The following is a 10,001-nucleotide window of genomic DNA, read 5'->3' on the forward strand; positions in this document are numbered from 1 at the left end:
TCCCTGAGGATTCTCTGGCTGTAGAATCGTGTTGATCTGCTTACACGCAGGCAGAAGTGCAACCCCAAACAATGAGAGGGGGAATTGGTATAAATAAGTATCCCATCTCCCATGCTGCTCATGAGAAGGGGGCAGCTCGGAATCACATTTGACACAATTTCACAGAGCTCCACTGTGAGGCTGTGCTCAGGTGCCCAGTCCAGTCCTCTGCCCATCAATGCGACCTCTACTGGAATCTGTCCCTTCCTGGCTCCCTCCTCTGATCCTCCAATCATGTTTCCTTGGGTCCTTTTCCCAATAAGCTACTTGAACTCAGATCCCTGTCTCAGAATAGGCTCCTGGGAGAGGCTAATTGCAAATGACTTACTTTTTATTATACTAAAGTGACTTAAGGAGTCCCTTTGATAAGGACACTACAGAGATAACATCTCCAGTGTATGGCTCCTTTGAACAGATTACAGATGATCTTTCCATTTTCTCCAGTGGCTACAACAGGTTGACAGGAGATGCTAAACTGCCATTCTCTCCTTCAACCCATGACGTCAAGCAATGGGCATGCAGACTGCATCAGAACCTTCAAGGCTATCTGCAGAATGGCACTATGGATTCCCTCATACTTTCGTACATTTTTCTCATGTAACAAATCTCAAACTGGGAGCCTGTTTTGTACCCAGCACTGCTAGGAAAACAGAAGAGGAAAAAAAAAAAAGATATAATCTCTAACCTTAGCTTACCAAGCTGCAAAAGAGAAACACTTGAGACAGATAATACAGTACTTGGACAAACACCATGAGAAAGAAAAAAAAAAGCCCATTGTATCTGTGATTTAAGGGATCAAGGATGACAACTGGTATAAAATTACGATCACGAAACCATGACCAAGATGTTTATCTTGTTAATTGCTTGAGGCTGAGAATATAAACACAGGGTATGCTGAAATTCCTTTGAAATTTCATTGATTTGAGGGAAATGGGAATGTTTGCCAAAGTATGAATCCTATACAATGATGCAAAAGTCCCACTTATCAGAAATGTAGGTTGCATCTTGCAGTCAGTCAAATGGGAGTGCAAATCACCAAGCAATTCTGTGCCACCAAACACAGTGCTGAGGTGCTCTGAGCATCTGCTTTAACCATTTGGTTGGGAATAGCTTCATTTTACAGAGGAGGGCTGAGATGGCCCAGATAAGTGTCCTCTCCTGGCCATTCCTTCCCTTAAAATGTGGTCTGAGCCTAGTGACTTGCTTCTAACAAAGAGAATAAGGCAAAAGTGAAAGGATGTCCGTACATTAAATCTGTCATCAAAAACCTCCCAATACAGAAAAGCCCAGATGGCTTTACTGGTGAATTCTACCAAACCTTTAAAGAAGAATTAATATAAATCCTCCTCAAACTCTCCAAAAAATTGAAGGGGAGGGAACACTTTCAAAGTCATTCAATAAAGCCAGCATTGTCCCGATACCAAAGACAAAGACACTACAAGAAAAGAAAGCTACACTGATGCAAGAATCCTCACCAAAATACTAGCAAACAATTCAATAACACATCAAAAGGATTACACACCCTAACCAAGTGGGATTTATTCCAGGAATGCAAGGATGGTTCAACACACACATAAACACACATGCACACATACAAATGAATTAATATAATACATCATATTAACAAAATGATGAGGAAAAACCCCCACAGGATCATCTCAACTGACACCAAAAAAAAATCATTTAATAGAATTCTATACTCTTTTGTTAAAAAAAAAAAAGAGAGAGAGAAAAGAAAGAAAGAAAGAAAAAGAAATTCAGCAAGCTAGGAATAAAGTTATCACAACATAATAAAGACCATAGATGAAAACCCCCCAGGCAACATGACACATAATAGTGAAAGACTAAAAGTGTTTCCTCTAAGATCAGGTTCTAGACATGGTTGCCAACTTTCGCCATTTCTATTCAACATAGTACAGGAAGACCTAGCCGTAACAGCCAGGTGAGAAAAAAAAAAAAAAAAAAAGGAAAAAAGAAAAAAAAAACCCAAAAAAAAAAAAAAAAAAAAAAAAAAGGAAAAAAGAAAAAAGATACTCAAATTGGAAAAGAAAAAGAAAAATCATTTCTCTCTTTTTACAGATGACATGATACAATACATAGAAAACCCTAAAAACTACACACACACACACACACACACCACAAAACCTGTTAAAGCTAATATGTGAATTCAGCAAAGTTGCAGAATACAAAATCAAACAGAGGAATCAGTTGTGTTCACATTGACTAATAATGAACAATCCAAAAAAGGAAATTAAGAAAACATAGCATCAAAATGAATAAAATACTTAGGAATAAACTTAACAAAGAAGTGAAAGACCTGTATGCTGAAAACATTGCTGAAAGAAATTAAAGATAACAAAAATAAATCGAAAGGCGTTCCATGTTCACAAGTTGGAAGACTTAATGTCATTAATATGTCAATACTATCCAGAGTGACCCACAGATTCTATGAAATTCTTATCAAAATCCCAATGACTTTCTTTGCAGAAATAGAAAAACCCATCCTAAAATTCATATGTAATGTCAAGGAAACCTAAATAGCCCAAACAATCTTGAAAAAAGGAGGAACAGACTTGAAAGTTACACTTTCTGACTACAAAATGTATTACAAAACTACAGTCATCAAAACAGTGTGGTACAGGCATAAAACATACATATAGAGGGACGCCTGGATGGCTCAGTTGGTTAAGCAGCTGCCTTCGGCTCACGTCATGATCCCAGCGTCCTGGGATCGAGTCCTACATCGGGCTCTTTGCTCAGCAGGGAGCCTGCTTCTTCCTCTGCCTCTGCCTGCCATTCTGTCTGCCTGTGCTCACTCTCTCCCTGATAAATAAATAAAAATCTTTATTAAAAAAAACAAAAAACATACATATAGAATAGCCAGTCCAGAAACAAACCTTGCTTATATGGCTAAATGATTTTGACAAGGATGCCAAGACCATTCAATGGGGAAAGGCCAGTCTTTTCAATGAAGGGTGCTGGGAAAACTGGATACCCACATGCAAAATAATGAAGTTGGAGGCCCCTGGGTGGCTCAGTTGGTTGGGTGTCTGCCTTCAGCTCGGGTCATGATCCTGGAGTACTGGGATCGAGTCCCACATCAGGATCCCTGTTCAGCGGGGAGTATGCTTCTCCCTCTGCCCCTCATCCTGTTCGTGCTCTCTATCTCTTTCTCTTGCTCACTCTTAAATAAGTGGGGGAAAGACCTACACATAAGACCTAAAACTATAACACTCCTAGAAGAAAACATAGAGGGAAGGCTTCATGCCATTATATTTGGGGATAATTTTTTTGGACATGACACCCAAAGCACAGGTGACAAAAGTAAAAATAGATAAATTGGACTGCATCAGATTAAATTAAAAACTTTTGTGCCTCAAAGGACACAATCAGCAAAGTAAAATGAGATAAAGTATTAGCAAATCACATATCTGATGAGGGGTTAATATCCAGAATATATAAAGAATTCCTACAATTCAACAACAAAGAACAAGATACTCAAGAAAACAATGAGCAAGAAATTTGAATAGACATTTCTCTAAAGATGATAAATGACCAGTAAACACAGGAAAAGATACTCAACATCACTAGTCATTAGGGAAATAGAAATAAAAACCTTAATGAGATACCACTTCACACCCTTTAGGATGGCTGCTATTTTTAAAAAAAAAAAAAAAGAAAAGGACCAGTGTTGTTGGCAAGAAGTGGAGGAATTAGAAGCCTTGTGCTCTGTTGAAGGGAATGTTGAATAGCATAGCTGCTATGGGAAACAATAAGACAGTTCCTCAAAAAATTAAAAATAGAATTAACATAGGATCCAGCAATTCCCTATATGGGTATATGCTCCAAAGAATTGAAAGTAGGTACTCAAAGAGATATTTGTATACGTATTTATAGTAATATTATTCACAACAGCCAAAAGATGGAAGCAACCGAAGTGTCCATCAATGGATGAATGGACAAACAAAATATGGAATCTTATTCAATCTAAAAAGAAAAATCTGACCCATGCTACAGCACAGAGGGACCTTGAGGACATTATGGTGAGTGAAATAAGGCTTTCGTGTAAAGACAAATACTGTAGGATTCCATTCGTAGGAGGTAGCTAAACTAGTGAACTTCAAAAACAGAAAGTTGAATGGTGGTTACCAGGGGCTGGGAGAGGTGCGGCTGGGGCATTGTTTAATGGGTATGGTTCTAGTTCTGCAAGATGGAAGAGTTCTGGTGACTGGTTGCACAACAGTGTGGATGTACTTGATATTAAATCGTACCCCTAAAAACGGTTGAGATGGCAAATTTTATGTTATGTGTGTTTTACCACAATTAAAAATGTAAAAAAAAATTAAATATAAAAAGAATATATAATACAGGAACAGCTACTTTATGAATACATAGCTTTTATGTTTTATTTTATTTAAAGGTTTTATTTATTTGAGAGATAGCTTGAGCATAGGGAGGAAGAGGGGGAGGAGGAGAAAAGGAGGGGGAAGAGGAGCAGAGGAGGGGGTAGAGGGAGAAGCAGACTCCCTGCTGAGCAGGGAGGCCAACACAGGGCTGGATCCCAGGACTGGATCCCAGGACCCTGAGATCATGATCTGAGCAGAAGGCCACCACTTAACCGACTGACTGAGCCACCCAGGCGCCCCTGAATGCATAGCTTTTAAATGAAATTCCCACATATAGATTTCCATAACCTTTACAACACTCCAGTGAAATTTCAATTATCATGCCTGTTTTAAAGATTTTTTTTTTCTTCTTTAAATAAACAAATGAAAGAATTTGCTGAGGCTCGAAAAAATAGATTGATTTTTTAAATTGTTTTGAATGAATGAACGAATGAATAATAAATTTTCTGAGGCTCAGGCAAGTCTAATCATTTAACCAGACTGTCACAATTTGGATCTGCTCCTCTGGCTCCAAGCAGTAGTTTTTGCCACTGTTTCCCATTTTACAGATGGAAAAACTGAGCTTCCAAAGGTGAAAAGACTATCTCCAGGTCATGCAGCTGAAAAGTGACAGAAAAAGGACTTAAACCCAGCATTCTCTGGCTCCGGAGGCGCGCTGCTCTTTGTATTAACACAGAGGAAAAGATACCTGGTGAAGCAGAAGCTCCTCCCTCATCGCCTTGCCTTGTTGATTTCTGTCGCAGAAGCTCCTCCCTCATCGCCTTGCCTTGTTGATTTCTGTCCTGATAGTCAGACTCTATGTTTTGAAGCATCTCCACTTAGGAACTTTCCAGAAGCCAGCAGAGCTACTCGCCAGAGTGAAAACCCTTCAGCTCTGCCCAGCACCAATTGGTAATAGTCCGTATGTGTCCCCTCTGACTTTGGACTCTCTGTTTTTCTTTCTTCTTTGCATTCAGTCATAGCTGTCTAAAATTATTTACTTATTTCTATTTGTCGTCTGCACCCCTTCCTGAAATGGAAGTTCTACGAAGGCAGGACCTTCATTGTGTTCATCACTGAATCCCCAATACCTAGAACAGTCTCTGACATGTAGCTACACAATAAATCAATTTCCTTCCTTCCTTCCTTCCTTCCTTCCTTCCTTCCTTCCTTCCTTCTTTCCTTTTTCTTTCTTTCTCTCTCTCCTTCCTTCCTTCCTTCCTTCACAATTAATGAATCTGTATGAAATTTCATGCAAAACTAAAAGATTTCCTTAAAGAAAAGCTGTCCTTCTGGCTTTATCTGTGGTGTGGAATGCCTCAGTCCTGCCAATTCCTCTGGCTGACTGGGCAAGCCTGCGCTCTGTCATCACCAGAAGCGCCATGTGAAACCAGGCAAGCCACTTTGTCTCTCAGCCTCCCCGGTTTGCTCACCAAGACAAGGGAAGAAAGGATCTTGTTGGAAACTCCTGCCGTCTCTAAGCCCAGTCATCAGGTATTGGGATCAGTGTGGAGAGTTGGTGGCATCAAAGGTTAGATCCTGGGGGTTGGGGAGAGGGCTGGGTGAGCCAACCTGTCTGACCAGCTGAGCAGGAGATTCCAACTCTAATGTGCTCGGCAGCTTTTTCAAATTTTCTTCAGCCAGACAGCTTAGGCTCCGCCCCAAACCGATGCATACACAGTGTCCCAGTTGGGGTGCTAGCATTCTTTCACTTATTTTTAATTCAACAAATATTTATTTACCGCTTGTTATTTTGAGCCAAGCACTGGGAATAATTTAGTGAATAAAACATCCCCAGGGCTTCCCTTTCAGAACTCATGGTTCTCAAAGTGGGGCTCCTGGACCAGCAGCGTCCACATTACCTAGAACTTGTTAGAAATGCAAATTCACAAGCCCCACCTCCACCCCTGAGCTACTTAATCAGAAACTCTTCAGATTGTCCAGCAATTTGCATTTTAAAAAAACTTCTAGATGCTTCTGAAATACAGTCTACTAGTCTAGTGTGGAATCCAGGCTTTAAGTACCTAATTAAAAGTCAAAGCAAAAATTTTAATTCATTATAACTATGATCAGAACTGACAAGGGGAAGGTGACTGGCTCTGGACTTTCCTGGTAGGTGCTTCTTAGCAAATGAGAGTCATTAGAAATCAACGTGCAGATCTGTATGTACTGATACTCAACAACAGTCAGGGTATATGTTCAACAAAGAAAAAAAAAGTCGGGCGGAAAAGAATGTATACATTATGTTCTTGTTTGTGTGCGTCCAGCAGATGTGTGTTTCAAGTTCTATTTGCCTTTCTATGACCTATCTCTAGAAGGATGCACAAGAAATTGGTTAAAGGTGGTTGTGTCTAAGAAATAGACATGAGAATAAGAAGTAGAGGAGACTGACTGTTGCTTATTTATCGTTTAATACTTTGTTTATTTCAGGACTATAATACAGCTGGTTGCATCAGCACCTGCCCTGTCCACACGTGGGAAGGTGACAAAGCAGACAACTTCAAGGGGGGGCAGCCTTTCCTTTCCTTTTTTTTTCTTTTAATTGAACTACATTTGACACAGAATATTATATGAGTCTCAGGTGTACAACATAGTGATTCGACAATTCTGTATATTACGCAGTGCTCACCAAGGTAAGTGTGGTCACCATCTGTCACCGTACAAAGTTACTTCAATGTTACTGACTACGGAACTTTGTACCCTTTAATTCTGATGGCCAGCTCCCCATTTATTCCTTCCTACAGTTGGCAATCTTTGGCATCCAGTCTTCTCCAAACCCCTGCCCTGGAGGGACTTTCAATCTGGTGAGTAAGACAGACAAGGCAAGGAAGAGACAGTTACAGGGAGGCAGGATGAACAGGACAAAGTGGAATGAGCCCAGGCAGCGTAGACTCCTCAGAGTGAAGCCCTGGTGACCTGGGAAGAGAAGGTGCTGGATGACAGTTTTGCAGAAGGAGTGAAGCATCATCTTAAAGGCCAAGGAGGTATTCAGGTAGGGAATCAGGCTGTTTCAAAAGTTGCAGGTGTTTTCACTGGGTGCGGGGAGGGGCTGGAGAGGGCACTCGTAGGGGGCAGGGTGACTGCCCCGCTTTGCTAAGACTGAGAGCATTCTCCAGGATTAGGGACGTTCAGGGCTGCAACTGGGACAGCTGGTCACCCTACAGCAAGCGCCGCTGGTATGTGGGCAGAGGCGAGGCAGGATAGAGAGGCAGTGCCTGTGGGTTTGGGCAGAAACTGTCAGGGAGGGTTTTGACCAACAAGCTGTCCTGGCTGAGTCAGGTGACCTGACACAGTCACAGCCTCTATCCCCTCCTCTCTCTGCCCTTCATCCCCAACTCCACACTACCCATCTTCAAAAAGAAACATCCAAAATATCTAAGACTTGAATATATACCCTCAGGTTATTTGCACACCCTACAGACCAGGTTTACACAAAACAGCATCTTTAACCATTGGAAAGGATTCATTTTTCAAGTGCAGATGGGACTTTGGTGTGCAAATTTGTCCTAGTCAGCAGTAGTGGTTCTGGAACCCTCTCTCCCACTGTAATGGCCAGCATTTGGAGAGCCGGAGATAAAATCGGCTTGTGACCGGGGCAATACGGGAATCAGCCCAGGCCCTGGATGCGTCAGAGGACTGTGAGATAGGAGACCTTTCCCCCAGTGGCCTCTGGCATGGACTGGGTGTAGCTGAGCACAGGTGATTAAAGCTATTGCCTATCCCATAGCTTTTTGATGACCTAAGTGGAAAGGGAGGGTGACCTAATTCCACATCCCAGGGGCTCTAGCACAGCCTCAGGTCAGCCTGCTGATTGGGCCCCAGGGACCGAGTCTGCGTTGGGGTCCTCTGTGCCCAACTCAGCAGAGTGCTCGGCCATGGAGATTGGGGGAGTTGTCTGTTGGGGCCTCCCCAAACCAATGATAGAGATCCCCCTGGCGAAGTATGACCTGCCTGTAATTCTCTTTCAAAATCAGTTTCCAGCCTCACGTGCCTGACTATAAATTGGGAATCTGCGTCCGTTTCTGCAGCTTTGGGGACCAGCCTGGATCTAGGGGCTGAGATTTGCCTGACCTACCGAGGACTTTAGGGCTGAAAAGCCTTTGGGGGTTATTTCATCACCTCGTACTTTGCAGTTGGGTAAAGAGAGCTCGGAGGCAGGAAGACACCTGCCCAAGGTCACTGTTATGTGTTGAACTGTGTCCCTGTCAAAAAAATTCATATGTTGAAATCCTAACCCCCCAGGAGCTCAGAATGTGACCTTATGTGACGCAAAGGTCTTTACAGAAGTAATCAAGTTAAAATGAAGACTTTAAGGCGGTTTCTAATCCACACATGATCGGCATCTTTATACAAAGGGGAAATGTGAGCACAGACATGCCCACAGGGAGGATGTCATGTGAAGGCGGAGGTAGAGATCAAGGTGGTGCTTCTAGGAGCCAAGGAGTGCCAGAGGTTGCCAGAACACCACCTGCAGCCAGGAGAGACCCATGGACCAGACCCTCCCGCACAGCCTCCAAAGGAACCAATCCTGCCAACATCTGGACCTTGGACTTCTGGCCTCCAGACTGTGAGGCAGTCCATTTCTGCTGTCTAAGTAACCTAGTCTGTGGTCCTTTTTGTAAGGACAATAGTTGTATGGTGTTAGGGTCCCCCCCCCACCAAGTTTTCATTTTAGTTTTATTTCCTCCGAAAAACTCCCATCTCTAAATAAGGTCACATTTTGAGGTTTTGGGGGTGAGGGCTTAAACATATAGGTTTGACGAGGGGATGCAATTCAACTAGTGACAGTCAGCCGGCATAGTGGTAGGGTGGAGAAGGCAAGAACCCCGCCCACACCCGACTTCCCACGACGCCCCTCCCTCCACCTGCACTTGCCAGGCGTTCTCCCTGAGCAGAAGGGTTCCATCGTCCTGAGTTTCTCCCTAGACCTGGTCAAAGATGTGACCTGGGGACTCCTTTCCATCTATATAAACAGCGTTTCATTTCCTCTCTATCTGGCTAGAGAGGCCTGGCAGGCGCTCTCAGGGCGATCACCCAACACCCCACCCCACCCCCACCTTCTGCCCCAGGTTCTTGGCAGGACACAGGAAGTCCTGACTAGTCCCCAGCTCCCTTCAAAGCATTTTTCTCCTACCTTTGATTTTTATTGGTTTGTGTCTTAAATGCTTTGTCTGCAATTACACAGTTTGCTGCATGTCTTGTTTCATAATGACTAATATCAAGTACATGTACCAGCAAAGAGAAGCGCATAGCTAAATGAACATTTAATAATTAGTATTCATTAAGACAATTATTTTAATAAATTAGACTCCGTTAAACATAACCATTTTGCCCTGATTTCAAAACAAAACAAAAACAAACACCTGCTTACTTCAACACTGCGGCAAGAGAAGAGAAGGGGGTTAAAAACAAAGATTACAGGACCAGGACCAGAACAGAAAGGGTTTGGGAGAGCAGGGCAGAGGCAGATATGTTGGTAGGACTTTGAGAAACCTAGCTTTTCGTGTGTTTTATATCCGTAATGGGAGAGAAAGGACACACTACATATTAAGTCCTTTGCCAGCATTATCTTATGTT

The 10,001-nt window shown here is 42.6% G+C and overlaps 1 long non-coding RNA gene across 1 annotated transcript; it reads left to right on the top strand.

Moving 5' to 3' along the window:
- Positions 1–5,807: 5,807 nt before the first annotated feature.
- Positions 5,808–7,409, top strand: LOC132027839 (uncharacterized). Its single transcript, XR_009407222.1, has 3 exons — positions 5,808–5,918; positions 6,855–7,057; positions 7,169–7,409. It is a non-coding gene; the product is annotated as an uncharacterized LOC132027839 (long non-coding RNA).
- Positions 7,410–10,001: the final 2,592 nt, after the last annotated feature.

Source organism: Mustela nigripes, chromosome 12 (assembly GCF_022355385.1).
Source record: "Mustela nigripes isolate SB6536 chromosome 12, MUSNIG.SB6536, whole genome shotgun sequence".
Taxonomy (NCBI): domain Eukaryota; kingdom Metazoa; phylum Chordata; class Mammalia; order Carnivora; family Mustelidae; genus Mustela; species Mustela nigripes.